General features: G+C 40.9%; 1 protein-coding gene across 5 annotated transcripts in view; it reads right to left on the reverse strand.

Moving 5' to 3' along the window:
- ENPP6 (ectonucleotide pyrophosphatase/phosphodiesterase 6) overlaps window positions 1–20,150 on the reverse strand; it is a 181,614-nt gene that overhangs the window by 131,278 nt on the left and 30,186 nt on the right. The window contains exons 2-5 of one of the 5 annotated variants that reach the window (XM_517551.8): window positions 18,227–18,317; window positions 9,291–9,357; window positions 7,000–8,856; window positions 1,012–1,105 (exon numbers count right to left, since the gene is read on the reverse strand). The gene's annotated coding sequence lies outside the window, so the exon portion shown is untranslated. The remainder of the gene's footprint in view (window positions 1–1,011; window positions 1,106–6,999; window positions 8,857–9,290; window positions 9,358–18,226; window positions 18,318–20,150) is intronic. The other 4 variants (XM_063810024.1, XM_063810022.1, XM_063810023.1 and 1 more) reach the window with 4 other exon arrangements.

Here is a 20,150-nt window from a genome sequence, read left to right on the forward strand (position 1 = left end):
GGAGGAAAGGGAAGGGAGGGAAAGGAAGGGAAAGGGAAAGGGGAAGGGGAAGGGAAGGAAAAAAAAGAATAGAAGGGAAGAAGGGAAGGGAAGAGAAGAAGGGAAGAAAAGCGAAGAAGAGAAGGGAAGGAAAGGGGCGGGGAAGGGAGGGGAGGGGAGGGAAGGGAAGCGAAAGGAAGGGAAGAAGGGAAGAAGAGAAGGAAAGGGAAGGTGAGGGGAATGGAAGGGAGGGGAGGGAAGGGAAGGGAAAGGAAAGGAAAAAGGGAAGAAGGGAAGAAAAGGGAAGAAGGGAAGAGAAGAGACGGGAAGAAAGGAAAGGGAGGGATGGGAAGAAGGGAAGGGGAGGGAAGGGAAGAAGAGAAGAGAAGGGAAGGGAAAGGGAGGAGAGGGAAGGGAAGGGAAGGAGAAGGGAGGGGAGGGGAGGGGAAAAGGCAGATGCAGCCTGATGGGTTGATGGGCCTCCTAGACACTGAACATCACATGTGCTAGAAGGAGAACTTCTTCCCCTGGTGAGGGCCCATGGAGGTAGGAGGCCCAGATAGCTGTGCTCTGTGAGTTCCTGAGAGGCTCAGGGATTGTCTGGACTGCGAAGCTGGAGTCACAGAGCAAGTCCAAGTGATTTACTTTGGGATGGCCTCTGAGCTCACTTTGGGATGGCTTCTGAGCTCACTTTGGGAGAGGTTAAGCACTCCAAATGTTAAAGATGAATATAAGAGGGACTTCCACTTTTCTCCACTACTAACAAGGGTACACTCAAAATATGGCTCCCTGAGTGCCTCATTGAGCTGTTGTGGGTGTCAACTCAGAAGTAACTTGCTTCACATTAGCGTGTCCACAGGTCCCCAGAGGCTCCCAAGGCTCCACAAAGATTGTTGTGATGTATCTGGGGTGGGGTCATCATTGTTTTATGATAATGTTTATGATCATATTGTGTTATGACCATGTTTAGACAATGTCTCTAAAGCTTTGGATCAATAAATGATTGCCAATATGAATCTTTAATATACATACCAACATACGAAGAAAGAGATGTATTGGATGGAATTCAAGCCAAGGTAATTCTAGGGTTGCTCAAAGCCAGTCTCCAGGTCTTGAACCGTCTAACCTAGAAAAGATTGGAAATGAAAGCTAAAAAGCAATAGGTAAAAGCCATATGTCATACAGGTGGTTAACATTAAGTGCCCAAAGTCTTGTGATCCAAAACCTATGTGTCTATGATCTGGATGTCTTCACTTGGGAGTGGTTATCAGTACCTAATGCTTATAAGTGCTTATTGCAACTTGTTTTCAAGGGTTGGCAATACTGTAAAGTCATTGTCCACAGGGGTTTCACTTAGATAATGCAAAATATGAAAAATTTACTCCAGAAGTTGAAAGAACCTTTGTCCTAAAGCTGCTGCAAGTCTCTCTAGGGACATGCATGAGCTCTCAGGAAATGTGCTGTCCAGATTAGTCAGCACCCTGGTGCCTCCCCTTTATGGAGAGACAGGTGAGATGGAAGGGAAAGAGTCTCAGAAAAACAAAACAAAATAAACAAACAAAAAACACAAAAAAAACGTGATTCCAGAGTCAAGATCCTGGTATGATGCAATTGTGTGATTCTGAAGAAATTGCCTTTCTGGGCTTCAGTTTTCACCTCTGAAAAGTGACAAAGCTCTAGCTTCTACTTTCTAGCTGTAGAATCAATGCAATTTGAGAGTGAGGTCCCAAGTCAGCCCATGTCGGCCAACATCCACCCTTGTTGGTCCTATTAATTAATTCATCCCAGCTTTTGCAGCCCTGCTGGCCTTTTGTTGGTCCATGTCAACCCTCCTTGTATCTGGAAAAATATTATTTAAAATTTAAGACGACATAAGGACATTTTTAGATAAACAAAAGATGAGAGAATTAGTTACCAACAGGCTTGTACCACAAAAAAATACTAAAGAATGTCCTTTGAGAGGAAATAACACAAGATGAAAATTAATATACACAGGAAGGGAAAAAAATTCATAAATGATCAATATGTGAGTACATATAAAAGACTATGTTTTTCTTTTATAAATGTCCTTAAAAATAACTGCTTAAAGTAAAAAGAATAACACTATGCTGCAAGTGATGACTTACGAAGAATTAAAAGATATAAAAACAACAGCCTAAATGAAAGGGGTAGAATGTTTGAATGGAATTAAGCTGTTGTGAAGTTCCTTGAAATTTATGAAATGGGAAAAGTCAGATGTCTAGAGCAAAATGTAAAGTGATTGAATATTTATTCTAACTAGACTGTAATAAGGATGCATATTGTAATCCTCAGAGTAACTACTAAACAACAACAAAAAAATACAAAGAGTTTCGACTAAAAGGTCAGTAGCGAAAGAGGAAAATACCTCAACATAATAAAGGCTATATTTGAAAAGCCCACAGCTGACTTCACGCCCAGTGGTGGAAAGCTGAAAGCTTTTCCTCTAAGAGCAGTAATAAGATATGGATGCTTGATCTAAACACTTCTATTCAACATACTGGAAGTCCTAGCCAGACAATTAGGCAAGAGAATTATAAAGGAAAAAATAAAACCATCTCTGTTTGACAATGACATGATCTTACATGTACAAACTCCTAAAGATCACACACACACACACACACACACACACACATACACACAGAGCATATAAGTTGCAAGATATAAAATCATCCAAAAATCAGTTGTGTTTCTATAAAGTAACAATAAACAGTCCAAAAATAAAAATAAGAAAACAGTCTCATTTACAATAGCATCAAAGGGAACAAAATACTTGAAAATAGGCTGGGTGTGGTGGCTCACACCTGTAACCTCAGCACTTTGGGAGGCCAAGGCGGGCAGATCACTTGAGGTCAGGAGTTTGAGACCAGCCTGGCCAACATGGCAAAACCCGTCTCTACTAAAAATACAAAAATTAGCCAGGTGTGGTGGCAAGCACCTGTAATTCCAGCTACTCAGGAGGCTGAGGCAGGAGAATCACTTGAACCTGGGAGGTGGAGGTTGCATCGCGCCACTGCATTCTAGCCTGGGCGACAAAAGCAAATCTCTGTCTCAAAAAAACAAACAAACAAACAAACAAAAACTTGAAAATAAATCTAACCACAGAGGTAGAAGATCTGTGTGCCGAAACGACAATATACTGATGAGAGAAATTGAATAATACACAAATAAATGGAAAGATATTCCATGTTCATGGATTGGAATAATTAATATTGTTAAGATGTTCATATTACCCAAAGCGATCTACAGAGTCAATGCAATCTCTATCAAAACTCAAATGATATTTTTTCACAGAAATAGAAAAAAAAAATCCTAAAATGTGTATGGACCCAGAAAGAATTGTGAATAACTAAAGAAATCTTGAATAAAAAGAATGAAGCTGGAGGCATCATACTATCTGACTTTGTAACATACTACAAAGCTATAGCTATCAAAACAGCATGGTACTGGTATAAAAACAGACACATAGACCCAAGAAACAGAATAGAGAGGCCAGAAATAAGCCAACACATTTACACTCAATTGATATTCGACAAAGGTGGTGTAGGGGAGTGAAAAATGGCTTTCGTTCACACTTTTTGATTCTTTGGCTGGGCTAATAATTAAATTAGCATGAGACAGATTAATGAGAGAAAAATCATATTTAATTACATATGACACACAGGAGTCTTAAAAATATGAGACCTGAAGAAGGATCAGATGATTGAAGCTTATATAGCACCCTGAGCTACAGAAAGAAATGGGACTTAAGGCTTCTGGGGAAGGTGGTGACACACGTTATGGAAGAATGAATGGAGGAAACGTATGGTGAATAAAGATTATCTTGTTAAGCAGATAAAAAGTCTCTCAAGTAATAAATGTTGCCCCTGAGCAGCCCTCAGAAGAATAGGTTATAGTATCTCTGGACATGGTGTCAAGCTGCAGCCTCCTCTCCTTTGGTGCAAGTTAATCTTCCCTGGTGGTAAGATTTTGGGGGAGGAGATTTATGACAACTGAGTTCCCTTTGGAGGATTCATCTTTAGGCAGATAAGGGGAGCTCAAGAAAGCTTCTGCCTGCATCCACCCTTCCTCATGTCCTTAGTTCAAAATAATCAGCATACCAAAGCATTGTATTTTGGGATGGTATTTCCCAAACTCTTTCATTTCCTTTGTCTGAAACTTCCCTAGAAGTTTCACACACTAAAAGCTGAGTTGGTGGGTGTCGAGAGAAAAATGGATTAGTAGCTGAGTGGTAAGGGACCTGGGAATAGGTCAGTCCAATGAAAAAGTTGTGGCCTCATTTTAGGAGGTGGTGTTGCAGATGAGTTCCCATCGAAGTTAGGCACCTGTATGGTGCAAGGAAATAGGTATGAATACGATGCATTTCTAGGGAAACAAACAAATAAAGATTAATGTTTGAAGCAGTCTATAAACTAGTTTCTGAATCTGGAGGGCAGCCAATTGAGATTTCTAGATGCTGGGTTTGAAGCATCTTCAGTTGGAATTAAGCTGTTGTGACTGACATCTCCAGTGGAGACTGGCAATGGCAATCTGACAGGTTTTCCTGGTTTGCAGTTTGCATGATGTGTTTCAGGGAACTTTCTGAGTAATGCATACACCAACAGACATGAAGGTTGTTTATACATAAGTTATTATGGTGACTTATCTGAATTCTATAGTAAGTCATCCAGCTTCAGCTTTCAGGGCTTCAGGAAAGGCCAGTTTTAATTTCAGTAATTCCATGTCAGAAGAGCGGGAGGAAACTTGAAAATGTTAGTTTGGAAAGTCAGCGCCAGATTTTGGAGAAACCTAGAAGAATTCAGGATCCAGTTTACAGATGCTCAAAAACAATGAGCTAGAATTTAATAATGGGTGAACTATAGTTTTCTTCTGAAACATAAATTTCTCTCTTTGGTCACCCCCATTTCTACAAAAAATAATCACAGTAAGATCGGTTTATTTGTAAGAAAAATAGTTTCATTAAACTTGGCCTGTTTATTTATATAAGTGCAACAAGAATAGTGATAATTAAATAGGTGCTTTTAAGTCGGCTTTGCTGGAACTTTTAATAAGGAATCTCAGATGGGAGTTTTAAAAGGCTCCCAAGGCTAAGAAGCCAAGCTGAGAAGTCACCATCAAACTTTGCCTGAAATACCTGCAGATATATAGGTGAAGTTCTTTTTCCTCAAGGTCCCCAAAATATTCTGATGATCTTGGGCCTGCCAGGAAGTGAGATTCCTTTCTTATGTGTGAGACAACTATGTGAACTGTTTATTCAAGGTACCAGGCCAGTTTTTACCCCCCAAAGGATGTATTGGCTGCAGAAAGTCAACCCTAGTTCTTTAAAGATGGCTGCTCATGTCAGAAAACATGACGCTCCACTCATAGCCTTGATAGTATAACCAGTGTTTCCAATTGTGTACTGTTGCAAGAACAGATTCTTATTGAACTTATGCAAATAATTATACTGCCATACAAAATAAGAATATTCAACAATAGTTTCCAAATTCTAGAGGGATCAGGTCAGCAGAAAAAAATGTAAATATTATAATTTTATTTACAAAAGTATAATTTACCAAATTGTTGTAAACTATATATAGCTTTACAAAAAGTTCCCTTAAATCTGGAAAACAAAACATAAAAAAGAATCGTAATATTTCAGTAAAAACTATAATAATCCGTTATTAGTTCAGTTCCAGGTAATTAATTTTTTTTTTTTTTTTTTGAGATGGAGTCTCAATCTGCTGCCCAGGCTGGAGCACAGTGGTCCAATCTCGGCTCACTGCAACCTCCACCTCCAGGGTTCAAGCGATTGGCCTGCCGCGGAATCACTATAGAGGTTCCTCAGAAATTGAGAATAGAACTGCCATATGATACAATGATCCTACTCCTGGGTATATATCCAGAAGAATTGAAATTAGAATCTCAAAGAAGTATCTGCACTCCCAGGTATTTTGGGAGCATCGCGGTATTGCAGATTATTACAATGCCAAGCTATAGAAACAACTAAAATTTCCGTTGACGAATGGATAAAGAAAATGTGATATACACATACATGAAATATTATTCATCCTTAAAAAGAAAGAAATCATACGATTTCAACATGGATGAACCTTGAAGACATTACGTTAAGTGAAATACTCTAGTCACAAAAAGCCAGATAATGTATAATTACACATACATTCATTATCTAAAGTAGCCAAATGTATATAAACACAAAGTAGAATGGTAGCCACTAGGGGTTGGAGGAGGGAGCAGAAGAGATTTGTTTAATGTGTATAGAGAGTTTCAGATTTTCAAGATGAAAAATTTCTGGAGATCTTCTGTTTTACAACAATGTGAATATACCTAATATTATTGAACTGTACATTTAAAAATGGTTACGATGGTAAATTTCATATTACGTGTTGTTTATTAAAATAAAAAGCAACAAAAGCTAATAGAAAAAATACTAAAAATACTCAGTTAACCTCAAAGAAGGTAGGAAAAGATTAAACAAAAGAATAAAAACAGATAGGACTGGTAGGAAACAAATAACAAGATGGCAGACTTCAGCCAAACCATATTAACAATTACTAGATGTAGCACACTGAAAATTTCAATGAGCAAGGAAGTACGACCAAAAACACTTGGTCTTCCTAGATTGATAGGAAGATGGTGATAAGCAATCGTAATACTTTCTTCTAGAATACTAAGGGAGGCTTATGCCATGGAATAGACTGGCTTTGCTCAGGATCCAGGTAAATCATGAAGATACATTAATGAAGCCAATGGTTGAAAGAACCTTAACTCTGGGTTCTGCTGATGTAGTGGAGATTACTAGTTGCCCACCTAATATCCTTTCTCTCCCCTTTCTGCACTACACAAGCTTTAAAAATTATTGTTAAATAATTCCATTTATGTAAAGCCCAAACAAATAAGCAAACCTAAATCTTAATATTTAAAAATACATACATATTCAGGTAATAAAACTCTAAAGAAAAGTAAAGGTGTAATTCCAGTAAGAGTTAAGTTGATAGTTACCTTGGTGGAGGTGCGGAGAGAGGTGGTGACTTGGGAAGGGAAGGAAGCGGCCTCTGGAATGCTGGAAATGTTCTTTCTATCTGTTAACTTGAGTGGTGGTTCCCATGACTTTTTCTTGATGGCATGTGATATCCCTTCTTCCTTTAAAACAGGGTGGCCAATAAGATGTGAGCAGAAGTAACTGACTGTGGTTTCCAGGAAATCTGTTTTGAAAGGTTTTATTCTTCTTGGAGGTGTAACCAGTATGCTCTGCTCCTCTATTCTCCTTGACTGTGCAATTTTCAAATAATGGCTGGAACTACAGCTGTCTTCTTGGACCATAAGGCAACCTTGAAGCTAAAAACTGCATGCTAAAGACAATAGGATGAAAAACCAGAAGAACTCTAATTCCATGATGCCTATGGAGCCACACTCTAACCCTGGACTGCCCAGCTCAGAGTTTCTATTGCTTGAGAGAGACATAAACTTCTCTCCTACTTAAACTACTATTAGGTTTTCTCTTTTTTTTTCCTTCTTGAGACAGTCTTGCTCTGTCGCCCAGGCTGCAGTGCAGAGGCACAATCTCGGCTCACTGCAACCTCCACCTCCTGGGTTCAAGCAATTCTCTTGCATCAGCCTCCTGAGTAACTGGGACTACAGGCGCCCGCCACCATGCCCGGCTAATTTTTTGTAGTTTTAGTAGAGACATAATTTTACCATGTTGGCCAGGCTGATCTTGAACTCCTGACCTCAGATGACCCGCCCTCCTTGGCCTCCCACAGTGCTTGGATTACAGGTGGGAGCCACGGGTCCTGGCCAGGTTTTCTCTTAAATGCATCCAAATCCAGTTCTAATGGACACAGCCAGTTTAGAGGCTTAATATCCAAAGGAGTGCTTCCTTGAAGGAATGAAATTGAACTGAAAGTTGAGACGGCCTCTGGCCATGTCTAGCCAATTATGTATCTAATCACCCGGCAGAAAAATGTGTGAGGGAGGAGAGTTATATGCTGGATAAGTTAACTGACTATTTAAAACAAGAATCAGGTTCATGTCGCTACTCTGATCAAAACCTTCCAGTAGCTCCCAGTTCCCCTCAGAGTGGAACCCTTAAGTCTCCTCAGTTTGGTGTATTGGGCCCCTTGCTATCTGGCTTCCTAGATTTGTTTCCTGTGGTTTCCTTAACAAATTACCACAAATAGAGTGTCTTAAAACAATAGAAAGTTATTCTCTCAGAGTTCTGGAGGCTAGAAGTCCAAAATCAAAGTGCTGGCAGGGTTGATTACTTCTGGAGGCTCTAAAGGTGAATCCCTTCCACGCCTCTCTCCTGCCTCGTGGTGACTTCCAGCAATCCTTGGCACTCCTTGGCTCGTGGCCCCATTGCTCCAGTCTCTGCCTCCATCTTTACCGTGCCTTCTCCTCTGTGTGTCGTGTTTCCTCTCTGTCTGTCTCAAATCTCCCTCTGCCCTTCTCTTCTTATAAGGACACTTGTCACTGGACTTTGCCTGCCAGATGATCTAAGATGATGTCTTTATCTCAAGATCTTTAAGTTCATTCCATCTGCAAAGACCCTTTTCTCAACGAAGGTAACATTTACAGGTTCCAGGAATTAGGGTGTGGATATATCTTTTTGGAGGTGGGGGCAGCAAACACCATTCAACTCAATGCATGTCACTCCCCTGCTCGAAGCCTTCCAATAACTTCACATTCTACTCAGGGTAGAAACCAGGGTGTTTCAGCTGGGCTTGGTGGCACATGCCTGTAATCCCAGCTACTCGGGAGGCTGAGGCAGGAGAATCGCTTGAACCAAGGAGTCAGAGGTTGCCGTGAGCCAAGATTGCGCCACTGCACTCCAGCCTGGGCGACAGAGCGAGACTCCGTCTAAAAAAAAAAGAAAAGAAAAAAAACCAGAGTGTTCATTGTGGTCAACCAGCCCCATACTACCTTGCCTCCCATTACACTGACCTCCTTTCCTACTAATCTCAATCATGCGTGTGTCCCACTTGCAGTAACCTCCTTGTTAACAGTAGCTCAAGCCAGATATTCTCTGCCTCTGGGCCTTTGCACTGGCTATTTCCTCTACCTGGGAATACTCTTCCCCCCGCATCCACATAGCTCCCTCACTTTCTTCAAGTCCTTGTTTACATGTCATCTTCTCAATGAGGTCTAATCCCATCTAAAGTTGCAACCGCACATCCTGAAAAGCTTATAATGCTTTTTATGGTTTGTAATATTTAATAGGTTTATCACCTTTTAATACACTATATAGATGACTTCTTTATTATGGTTATTGTTTATGGTCTGTGTCCACTTACCTCTGGCTCTAATGTTAGCTCAGTGAGGGCAAAGATCTTTGTTTTATTCACTGTGTATTCCAAGAGCCTGGAACAAAATAAGGCTCCCTAAGCACTTGTTGAATAAATGAATCTGTTAAGTGGATCAGGGTCTCTGGTGCCCAGTGGAGAAAAGGAGTAGTATGGTGGGGTGGCCAACTTGTTCTGATCTGCCTAAGAGTTTCCTGGTAATAGCACTGAAAGTCCCATGTCCCAGGAAAGCCATCACTCCCGGGCACACTGGGATGGGGGATCACCTAGAATTTGGGGGGAAGTGGGGTGATTGTAAGGGCAGTCTGCTTGTTCTATCAATTGTTCTGTGAATTGCATGATAGATGGAGAACCATTGGAGGACTAGTGAAACCCTCCCCTCAGTACTGAAGACAGCAAGCCACAAAGAACATTTTAAAAGCTTCCAGAGATAAAAAGCAGATAGTATACACAAGAACAAGAATTAAGCTAGCCTTAAAACTGTCATGAAAATTTGAGGGGTCTGATGAAAATGTTCTCAGGCCTTCAAGACCCCTTTACTCTCTTTGTCTCTCTCTCTCTCTCACACACACACACACACACACACATACACACACACACAATGAACATTCTCTTGGAAGACGTATTCGTCAGAAGGGAAACAAATTCACGAGTTGCTTCAAGTACGTATGATCAAAGGAAGAAAGGAGGAAAAGAGAGTCCCTAACAACCCAGTCTATGATCTCTGGATCGCACGGGGCAGCCTCTCTGTGGTGGCTTCAACCCTGTGGGACTCTTGCTTGGCTGGAAGCCAAGCCTCCAGCACCGTGGCTAGGACCAGGGAGCTACGCAATAACTCCGCTTCCATAACCACTGTTTCCTGGGGGCAGGAACTTAGCGAGTCTCAGACTGCTGAACGCTTCTTCATGTAACTAAGACCTGGAGCACAATTCGGGGCAGGAACGGGTGAGGTCCCCAGAAGATGCTGGGTTTGAGCACGAAACCGCAGAGCCCCTCTCTCCCTGCCAGCCCCCGGCCAGCCAGAAAGCCCAGAAAGCAGCATTGGATCTGAGAGATGTGGGCCCGTTGTCAGCTTCCACCTTCTCTCCCTGGGCTCTACCCGCCCAGATACTGGAGGGACTACATAGGCCCATTCATTGCAAAGAATGTCCCCTAGTCCTTCTCAGAGAGGGCAATGTGGGGCCATTTCACTGCAGCTCCTGGATGAGGAGACAGACCGCACTGCTCGGCACAGCAAATCACTAAACCCTGCCCTAAGTCCCCAGGAGGAGGTGAGGTTTCCAGATACACAAATGCTCAGCCCTCCTGCCTTCCATCCTGTGGGTCCCAAACCTGGGCATTTGTGAGAGAAAATAATTCCACCTCCGAGTATAAATTGCTTTTAAAAAACAAAAGTCCCAGCTGGGCATGGTGGCTCATGCCTGTAATCCCAGCACTTTGGGAGGCCAAGGCGGGTGGATCACCTGAGGTCAGGAGTTTGAGACCAGCCTGGTCAAGATGGTGAAACCTGGTTTCTACTAAAAAGAAAAAAATTAGCTGGATGTGGTGGCACGCACCTGTAGTCCCAGCTACTGGGGAGGCTGAGGCTGGAGAACCGCTTGAACCCAGGAGGCAGAGGTTGCAGTGAGCTGATATCATGCCACTGCATTCCAGCCTGGGTGACAGAGCAAGACTCCATCTTAAGAAAAAAAAAAAAAGGAAGTCTTTTTTATTCTAAGCATTGTTTCCAATATGCAAAAATAAGGAAATCTTTCCATTAGGGAAATCTTTCCATTAGAGAAATCATGTATATAGTTTTCAAAGCTCTTTCATTTTTTTTGAACCTCAATACAAATAGGTAGGGCCATTCTCACTTTTCTCTGTTTATAGATGAAAACATTGATATCTAGAATTAAATGTGCTTGCATTTATGCACTGTTATTTCCTTAAAATAGTGTCACAAAAATTATAATAAAATCACTGTATAAGCAAATTTTGAATTCAAATACCCCAGAAAAAATAAAACACTACATGATTCCAAAGCTGAAAGCCAGTGAATTGTAAAATGTTTTTATACTGTTGCCACAAGCTACCACCATATGAACAGGAAAACAGAAATACCAGCCCCCGCTTTCAGTGTCCTAGAAATCATGCTGCTATTTCAGGTGTTGGAACTTCCAGGAGGGATTTCTGTGGGTGGTTGTGAGGCTGGTCTAAGCAAATTTGTCCCTTTGCCAACTGTCAGGTTGTTGTGGTGGACACCGGTAGCCTCCCAGGTTAGAGCTAGGTATGGGCTATACAAGCCCAGCCTCAGACTACTAGTTGGTCTGTCAAAATGAAGTTAAGGCTATATTCTGCCAAGCGGACAACTATTTATTAGTAAGCAGGCTAAAGATAGTTTGGGTGTCCTGCAGTACAATTCTGACAATAACCATCTGGAGTTAATATCAGATTCCTCATGTTAGGAGCACTGTCCCCAGCAAGACTGTCCCCATTTCAGATGCCAGCTGTAATTCCAGGTCTCCAGACCACCTGTGCCTGACCAACTAACTAGCTACAAATCCTACAACCGCTCTCAGGCTTGACAATTCTCCATAACAATTCCTGGAACTCAGGAAGGTGCTAGACTTCTAATTACAGTTTTATTATAAAGGCTGCAAATCAGGACCAGCATAATGAAGAGATACATAGGACAAGATCTGAGAGGGTCCCAAACGCAGAGATCCCACGCTCTCTTTCCATGAAATCAGAGCGCATCACCCTCCTGACACGTCAATGTGTTTATCAAACAGAAAGTTCCTCTGAGCTTGTGTCCAGAGTTGTATTATAGTTTCCTGACATAGGCATGATTAGTCAGACCATTGACCAAGGATTAAACTCAGTCACCAGCCCCTTTCCCCTCCCTGGAGATCAGACTGGCTCAAAGTCCTAACCTCCTGAGATCACATGGTTGGTCTTTCTGGTGACCAAAGATGCCCCTATTATTCACGAAATTCCGAGGACTCAGAGTCTCTCTCCCAGGAACTAGGGACAAAGGCCAGTCCAGTGCTTTATTACACAAACAGTTGCATACCTGTTCTCCTTAGCTTCGTGAGATCTCCTCTTTCTGTCTTCAGGCAACAATCAAGTTCCCTGCATGAACTCTGAGATCAGCCAACCTTGAGATAGAACTTATGACAGAGTCCTCTGCAACATGGGGTGCCCAGAGGGCATGAGTTTTGGATGTGGGCCCCACCCCCACAGAATCTGGCCTGATTCTGATACTTCAACCAAGCAATGTGCTGGGATCCATTCAGTCTTTTCAGGTGACTGTATTTTTTGAACACCACTTATTTTATCTGTGGAAAATTATTTCTAAAATGCCTTATGCTAGCTAATGAAGACTTAGTATCTATAATAATAAAATAGAAAACATTTTCTTTAACCACCTCTGATTATAAATTTCTGTTCAAATGCTGAGTAATTACCCCTGGAGTATAGATGAAAGGTAATTCATGTACCCATATGTGACGGTTCATACTGAGTGTCGGCTTGATTGGACTGAAGGATGCAAAGTATTGTTCCTGGGTGTGTCTGTGAGGGTGTTGCCAAAGGAGATTAACGTTTATGTCAGTGGACTGGGAGAGGCAAACTCACTCTCAGTCTGGGTGAGCACCATCTAATCGGCTGCCAGCATGGCTAGAATAAAGCAGGCAGAAGAACATAGAAGGACTTGACTTGCTGAGTCTTCCAGCCTTCATCATTCTCCTGTGCTGGATGCTTCCTGCCCTAGAACATCAGAGTCCAAGTTCTTCAGCTTTTGGACTCTTGGACTTTTGGACTCAGTGGTTTGCCAGGGGCTCTTGGGCCTTCGGCCACAGGCTGAAGACAGAACCGTCGGCTTTCCTACTTTTGAGGTTTTGGGACTTGGACTGGCTTCCTTGTTCCTCATCTTGCCGATGGACTATTGTGGGTCTTCACCTTGTGATCGTGTGAGTCAGTACTCCTTAATAAAATCCCCTTTATATATACATTTATCCTATTAGTTCTGTCCCGCAAGAGAACCCTGACTAATATAACATAAGTTACACTTTCTATTCTGAAGTAGTTTAAGTAGTTTACCTCATAGACAATGGAACACTTTTGTACTAATATTTTAATACACTGTGACATTATAATTTAAAATTCTTTTTATATTAATAATGCCATCTATGTGTTTATTGGTGGGGCTCATGCTCCTGCTGAAAAGAAAGTGTACTCGGAAAGTCAACTTTGAAATAGAAATTCTGTGTGTTAAAGTGCTAAGAAGATGGGCATACATAAGTACCATGTTGTCCCAGACTGTTAATTAAGAGGACAGCATTCTGCAAAGTATCAGAGTTCAAGGTGAAACGAAGTAGTAAAGAAAGTGTTCACAACAGTCATTCTAGTGTTAAAAGAAAAACCTTAGCCAAATTAAGTTCAATAGTGTTTAATTGAACAGAGAATGATTTGCCAGTTGGGCAGCCTCCTGAGCCAGAGTAGGCTCGAGATTCTCCAGTGCATCTAGGTGGTGGAAGAAGACTTATGGGCAGAAAAAGAAAAGTGATGTACAGAAAACAGAAGTGAGGTACACAAACAGCCAAACTGGTTACAGATCAGCTTTTGATTTACTTGAACCCGTTTTGAACAGTTGATCCCTTTTGGCCAAAATTCAGTGATTGGCACAAGAGAAGTGTTAAATCAGGTTTAGCCTAAAGCTGCCTCATTACCTGCTTTAAGTTTGGCCTAAAGGTTTCTCTGTACATCATGAATTATAACCTAAATAGAGTTGTAAACAGACTGTAACCAACTCTTGTGGCAATCAGCAAGTTTTGGCCAAATATGGTCAATTGTTCAAACCATGTTCAAATAAGGCAAACACCGACCTGTAATCAATCGGCAGTTTCTGCACCTCACTTCTGTTTTCTCTGAGTCACTTTCCTTTTTCTGCCCATAAATCTTCTTCTGCCACGTGGCTGTGTTGGAATCTCTCTGAGCCTACTGTGGCTCAGGAGGCTGCCCGATTCATGGATTGTTCTTTGCTCAATTAAACTCTTTTAAATTTAATTTGACTAAGGTTTTTCTTTTAAAGGTAGGTTACAATCTGTTTACACCTCCATTTAGGTTATGGCTCCCTGCATACAGAGAAACTTTTAGGCCGAATTTAAAATATGTAAGGAGGCAGCTTTAGCCTAAACTTGATTTAACACTAGGTCTATGAATACACAGTTTATATTTATTCCTATTAGGATAATAGTCTTTATTTGTGCGTGTTTTAAATTGAACAAGGCTTCTAAGAACACATTCCTTATATAAAAGACAGCTACCTTCCAACTGACTAAATAGGAATGCACGGGCACTAAGTGGAATAGCTAGAAACAGTTCTTCAGACTCCTCATCTCACATTTGGGCATCATATTGGCTACCTCATGGTGGGAACCAAGGTCTTCTCTTTATTGCTGTGAGTCATCCCTGGGTGGGACCAGCTGTCAGCCTTTACAGGATTCCAGGCTCATTCCTGCTGCACAGACCCCTGCTCTCACCTCTCTCCTGGACAGATAAAGGCTGAGACCCACCCCATCAAAATTCAATAAGGTCTAGACTAAGACTGGGCATCTATCTATATATCTATCTGCCTATCTATCTATCTATCCATCTATCTACCTATCTATCTATCTATCTAAGCTCCTCATATGACTTCGATCAAAATTCAGGCTTAGGAACCATTGCTGACAATAACAGGCAGCAATGAGTTACTCTGAACAATACCGTGTCATCATCAGATTTGCATTTTAGAAAGCAGGCTCTGGAAGAAGTATGGAGGTGACAACAGTGCTGGTGGAAGCAATAATAATAATCATACAGCTCTCCCCTTCATCCTCAGGGGATACGTTCCAAGACCCCCAGTGGATGCCTAAAACCACAGATAGTACAGAACCCTATATATACCATGGTTTTTGATCTGGTAACTCAGATGCCTACTAAGTGACTAGAGGACAGATAGTGTATCAGTGCCAAAGGGATAATTCCCTTCCCAGGCTGGTGGAGTGGGACAGTGCAAGATTTTGTCCCCAGTTCCTGGCACAGAGCTCCTAAAAACTCTTGGACTTTCCTGGGTGAGAGGAGCTATTTTTGTTACCCTTAATAAGCTCCTTTCAACCATACCTGAGTTTATGCTAATGAGGTGACTCTTGGAGGGTGGGGCCGTTTGCCCCGGGAGCCAACCCTGTGATTGGAGGGTTGGAACTTTCAGCCCCACCTTCTGGACTGCCAGGTGGGGAGAGGACCTGGAGACTGGGTTAATCACCAGTGGCCAGTGACTTCATCAACTGTGCCTATGTAATGGAACTTCCATAAAACCTCTTAACAATGGAGTTCAGAGAGCTTCTGGGTGGGTAAACACTTGGAGTTGCTGGGAGAATGGTGCCCACAAAGGGGGCATCAAGCTCTGCACCCCTCTCCTTGCCCTGTGCATCTCTTCCATTTGGCTGTTTCTGAACTGCATCCTTTATAATAAACCAGTAATAGTAAGTGGAGTGTTTCCCTGAGTTCTGTGAGCTGTTATAGTAAATTACTGAAGGTGAGGAGGGGGTCATGGGAACCCTCAATTTACAACGTCAGCCATAAGTGCAAGAAGTAACCTGAGACTTTTGGTTGGTGTCTGAAGTAGCGGGAAGTCTTTTGGGACTGAGCCTGTGGGGTCTCCACTAACTCCCAGGAGTAAGTATCAAATTCATTAAATTATAGGATGTCCAATTTTGGTGTCCACAGAGAACTGGAAATTTGCTTGTTTGCGGGGAATGGATAAAACCCCCACACACTTGGTATCAGAAGTATTGTGAGTATAGAAACAATTTTACACTTTGCCTTCTAACACAAAGGAAATCAGGGTTCAGAGAACCCTAACAGCAGATAGCTTGGAGTGCTGGAACTGAAATTCAAACCCAAATCTCTCGGACAGTCTATATGTTAAATATCTTTAGTTATCTTGATGAAATTGAGAGGAAGAAATGGAAAAATCACCACTAGAACTCTACAGAAATAACTGCGCAGACAGCACCTACGGGTGGATGCTAAAAGTATTGGGAGAACCAGAAAGTAAGGAAGCGTTCAAAACTCCAAAGGATGGGGTGTGTCAAAGGGACCCAGGAGCCAAGCTAGGAGAGCACTCACTAACCAAAGCTGAAATCACTGGAACCACCACGTAGACCATAGAACATTGGACCATGACCCGAAGTATAAAATAAATATACAAGTCTATACTGGCACAATAAACCATGGAACGAATAAATAAATAAGCACACAAGCGAGAAGTGACAGACCTTCCTTACAAATGAACTTCAGACAATGTATGTAGATGCTCCCCAGCCAGGAGAAGGAGCTCAGTCCCCACTCCTCTCCACTGAGGGTGGGACAGAGCTAGAGACTCATTTCTGAAGAACAGAATAGGGAAAGGGAAAAATAGCAACTGTGCAGTGGAAAAACCTGGCAAACACGACATTAACCAGATGACGAAGGTTAATATCACCTGTGGTGTCATGTAGATGTCACATTCCTCTTCTTATAGTGAGGTGGGAGGGGCACTTTGTTCTGTGATGTTCTTTCCAAAAATTCCTAACTCCCACATAATCAAGGGGAAATGCCAGCAAAACCCAGGCTGGCAAATATTCCTTAAGATTGTCAAGGTCATAAAAAACAAGGGTAGACCAAGAAGCCAGAGGCAACTAGGGAGAAATGGCAACTAAATGTAATGTGGGGTCCTGGAGAGGGTGCTAGAACAGAAACAGGCAGTAAGGAAAACATCAGCGAATTCAAATAAAGTCTGTGGTTTAGTTAATAGTATTGTACCAATGTTAATTTCTTAGTTTTTGGTACTACGGTTATGTACGATGTTAACATTGGGGTTAGGTGGGTAAAAGGTTTATGGAGACTCTGCATTACTTTTGCAAATTTTCAGTACACCTAAAATATGTTCAAAATTAAAAGCTAAAAACGATTAAATTGAAACCAGAAGCCTAGTCATCAGTAACAGAAACCTTGAGAATACAGAACAATTGAGTAACAATTGCCCTTTGTTTAGAAGCTGGGAGAAAAGGTTGTTTCAAATGCAACGTACTATCACATTAAACCTGCGCTCACTCAGCGTCTTGCCATAGGAACGTTTCTACATCTCTTTACTAAAGCAGGCTAAAAGATTTTCTGCAGTATCAATCTATTTATTCCTGTGACAAATAGTTTATAGTCCTGTGACCAAAAACAAAAACAAAAAATCTTGTTAATGGAAACCATGAGTGCTGTAGAAAGCCGTTCACTTGCAGTACAAGCTATAATTTTCAGAGAAGTTTGGCCACACTCACCCTCCGTGGGAAGATGAGTCATTAACCTCTTCTGATGTCTGACACTGATGTCATTCTAATTCGCTCAGACAGTATATAAAAAGATGGTACAGATATTCTCAGAAATCGAACATGGCTTATAGGCATTTCTTCTTGTTAAAAAAGTAAATTTAAAATTAAAATAGTGTCTCATATATTATTTGAACTATAGCTCAGTACATCAGTTTTTCTTGACATCTGAGAGGAGACATATGCAAAAAAATAGAACACAGAGGCTTAGTAACCAGAATATGTAATACACTCACCAAAATCAATAAGGAAAAGGTAAGAGAAAGGGCAATGAATAGGAACCGTGAAGCAACAGAATCAGAAAATATGAACAGCCAAAGGCCTTCCAAAAAGATATTCAACCTCCTAGTAAATCAAGGAAAATCAAATGCAAACAACAAAGACACCATTTTCTCCTCCATCAGATTGGCACAAGAAGTTCTGACATAGTGCTGCTGGGACTGTAAATTAATAATGCCTTTCTGAAGAGCCATGTGGCATTATCTAGCAAAGTTGAGGCCACACTTACTCCTGTATCTAGCAATTTCATTCCCGGGCACTTACCTACAGAAGCACCGTGGTCTGCTTCTGACATTTACAAATGGCTTACTCTGGTCAAGTTATTTAATCGCTTCCTGTGCTTCAGCTTCCTTGTCTGTAAAATGGAGATAACATTCGCATCTTTCCCACAGGGTTATCATGGATATTGACTGAGTTAATTTATGTAAAGCAAGGTCCCTTACAGACGGTGTCTGACCCCCCATAGTAGACACTATAAAAATGGCAGACTCCACTCTGTATCTCTGGCCCCACCCACTGTCCCCATCAGTGGAGGAGATAAAAATCTTGGCACACCACAGTCCACTGTGCCCCAGAGAAGCTCTCATATATTCGCTTGCACAAGGAGACAGGCACATGGAGATTTATTGCAGCAGTGTTTGTAATAGCAAAAAACTAGAATTAATCCAAATGTCAATTAACAAGGGTATCAATAAATGACATCAGTATTTATATAATGGAACACTATACATCTGTTCAAGAGAATGAACTAGACTTAAGTGTCTAGTTCTTGAATAATCTCAAGACCAATGTTAAGTGAGCTAAAAAACAAGCTGCAGATGGATGCATGCACTATAAAATGTTAACATGTAAACACGCAGCCCAATACTCTCTATAATAGTAGTACAAACACCATGAAAATTATAAATACCAGAATTAGAATTGGGGGCTTCTCTATAATAATTGCACAAACATTATGAAAATAATAAACACCAAAATTAGAATTGGGGGCTTCAACTTTGTCTATAATGTTCTATTTACTTTAAAAAACAACTAAAGTGTGTGAGTATATATATATATATATATATATACACACACATATATATATTAAAAATGTTACCATTTCACAAACGTGAGGGCTGGTTCATTGATGTTGTTAATATTATGTGCTCTGATTTTCTATAGGCCAGAAACATATTATAATTTTATTTTTAAAAAATCAGCAGGCCTTGGAGATTAATTGAACATGTGGGTGGTAAGGGAGAGGAAATGGTATTGGGTGACTCCCAAGGTTCTGCCTTAAATGACAGAGTGGTACTATTTGTCAAGATCAGGACTCTAGAAGACCTGCCATCTTTAAGTAATCACTTCATCATATAAATCAGAAAAAGGAGGAACGTTAACCTAATTCAAACCATAATCCAAGGTAACAAAGGAACTTTATCTTCAAACTAGAACTGGGGAAGTGATCTCAGCACAGCCGTCAAGAATGAGCAATTCTGAGTCCTGGCTCAAAGTCTCTGGTACAAATGACCTAATATTCTTTCTTCATGTCTTTGGCGGATAAATAAAAATCATTAAGTATGTAGAGGGAAGTAAGATGGATTATTTAATAATTATAAGAGAGTTGAAATGTAAAAACTCATTTAAAACCAATAAAAACTGCTTAGTGATTTGTAAAGAAAACTGGAAAAAAATGGTTAGTCAAAGGAATATGTTTGAGTTGACATTAAAATGTGCAATGTGAAGGAACAATGTAGTAGCACGTAAACTGAAAATGCCTGGACAAAGAATTGCCGCATCTTGGTTGCTCCTGGACTGCAGTGAAGTCCCTTATTTCATTTCTGATAGTAATAATTTGTGCCCTCTTTCTTTTTTTTCATAGTTAACCTGGCTAGAGGCTTATTAATTTTGTTGATCTTTCCAAAGAACCAGTTTTTTTGCTTTATTGGTCTTCTCTATTATAAATTTCTTTTTTTCCATTTCATTGATTTCTGCCTTTAATTCTTATGATTTCTTTACTTCTGCTTACTTCGAATTTAATTTGCTCTTTTTCTTCCCTAATTTCCTAAAGTGAAAACTTAGACAATTGATTTTAGATCTTTCTTCTTTCCTAGTATATTCATTAAATTTCCCTCTAAGGACTGTTTTGCTGCATCCCACAAATTTTGATAAGTCATGTTCTCCTTTTCATTTAGTTCAAAACATT

Source organism: Pan troglodytes, chromosome 3 (genome assembly GCF_028858775.2).
Source record: "Pan troglodytes isolate AG18354 chromosome 3, NHGRI_mPanTro3-v2.0_pri, whole genome shotgun sequence".
Lineage (NCBI taxonomy): Eukaryota > Metazoa > Chordata > Mammalia > Primates > Hominidae > Pan > Pan troglodytes.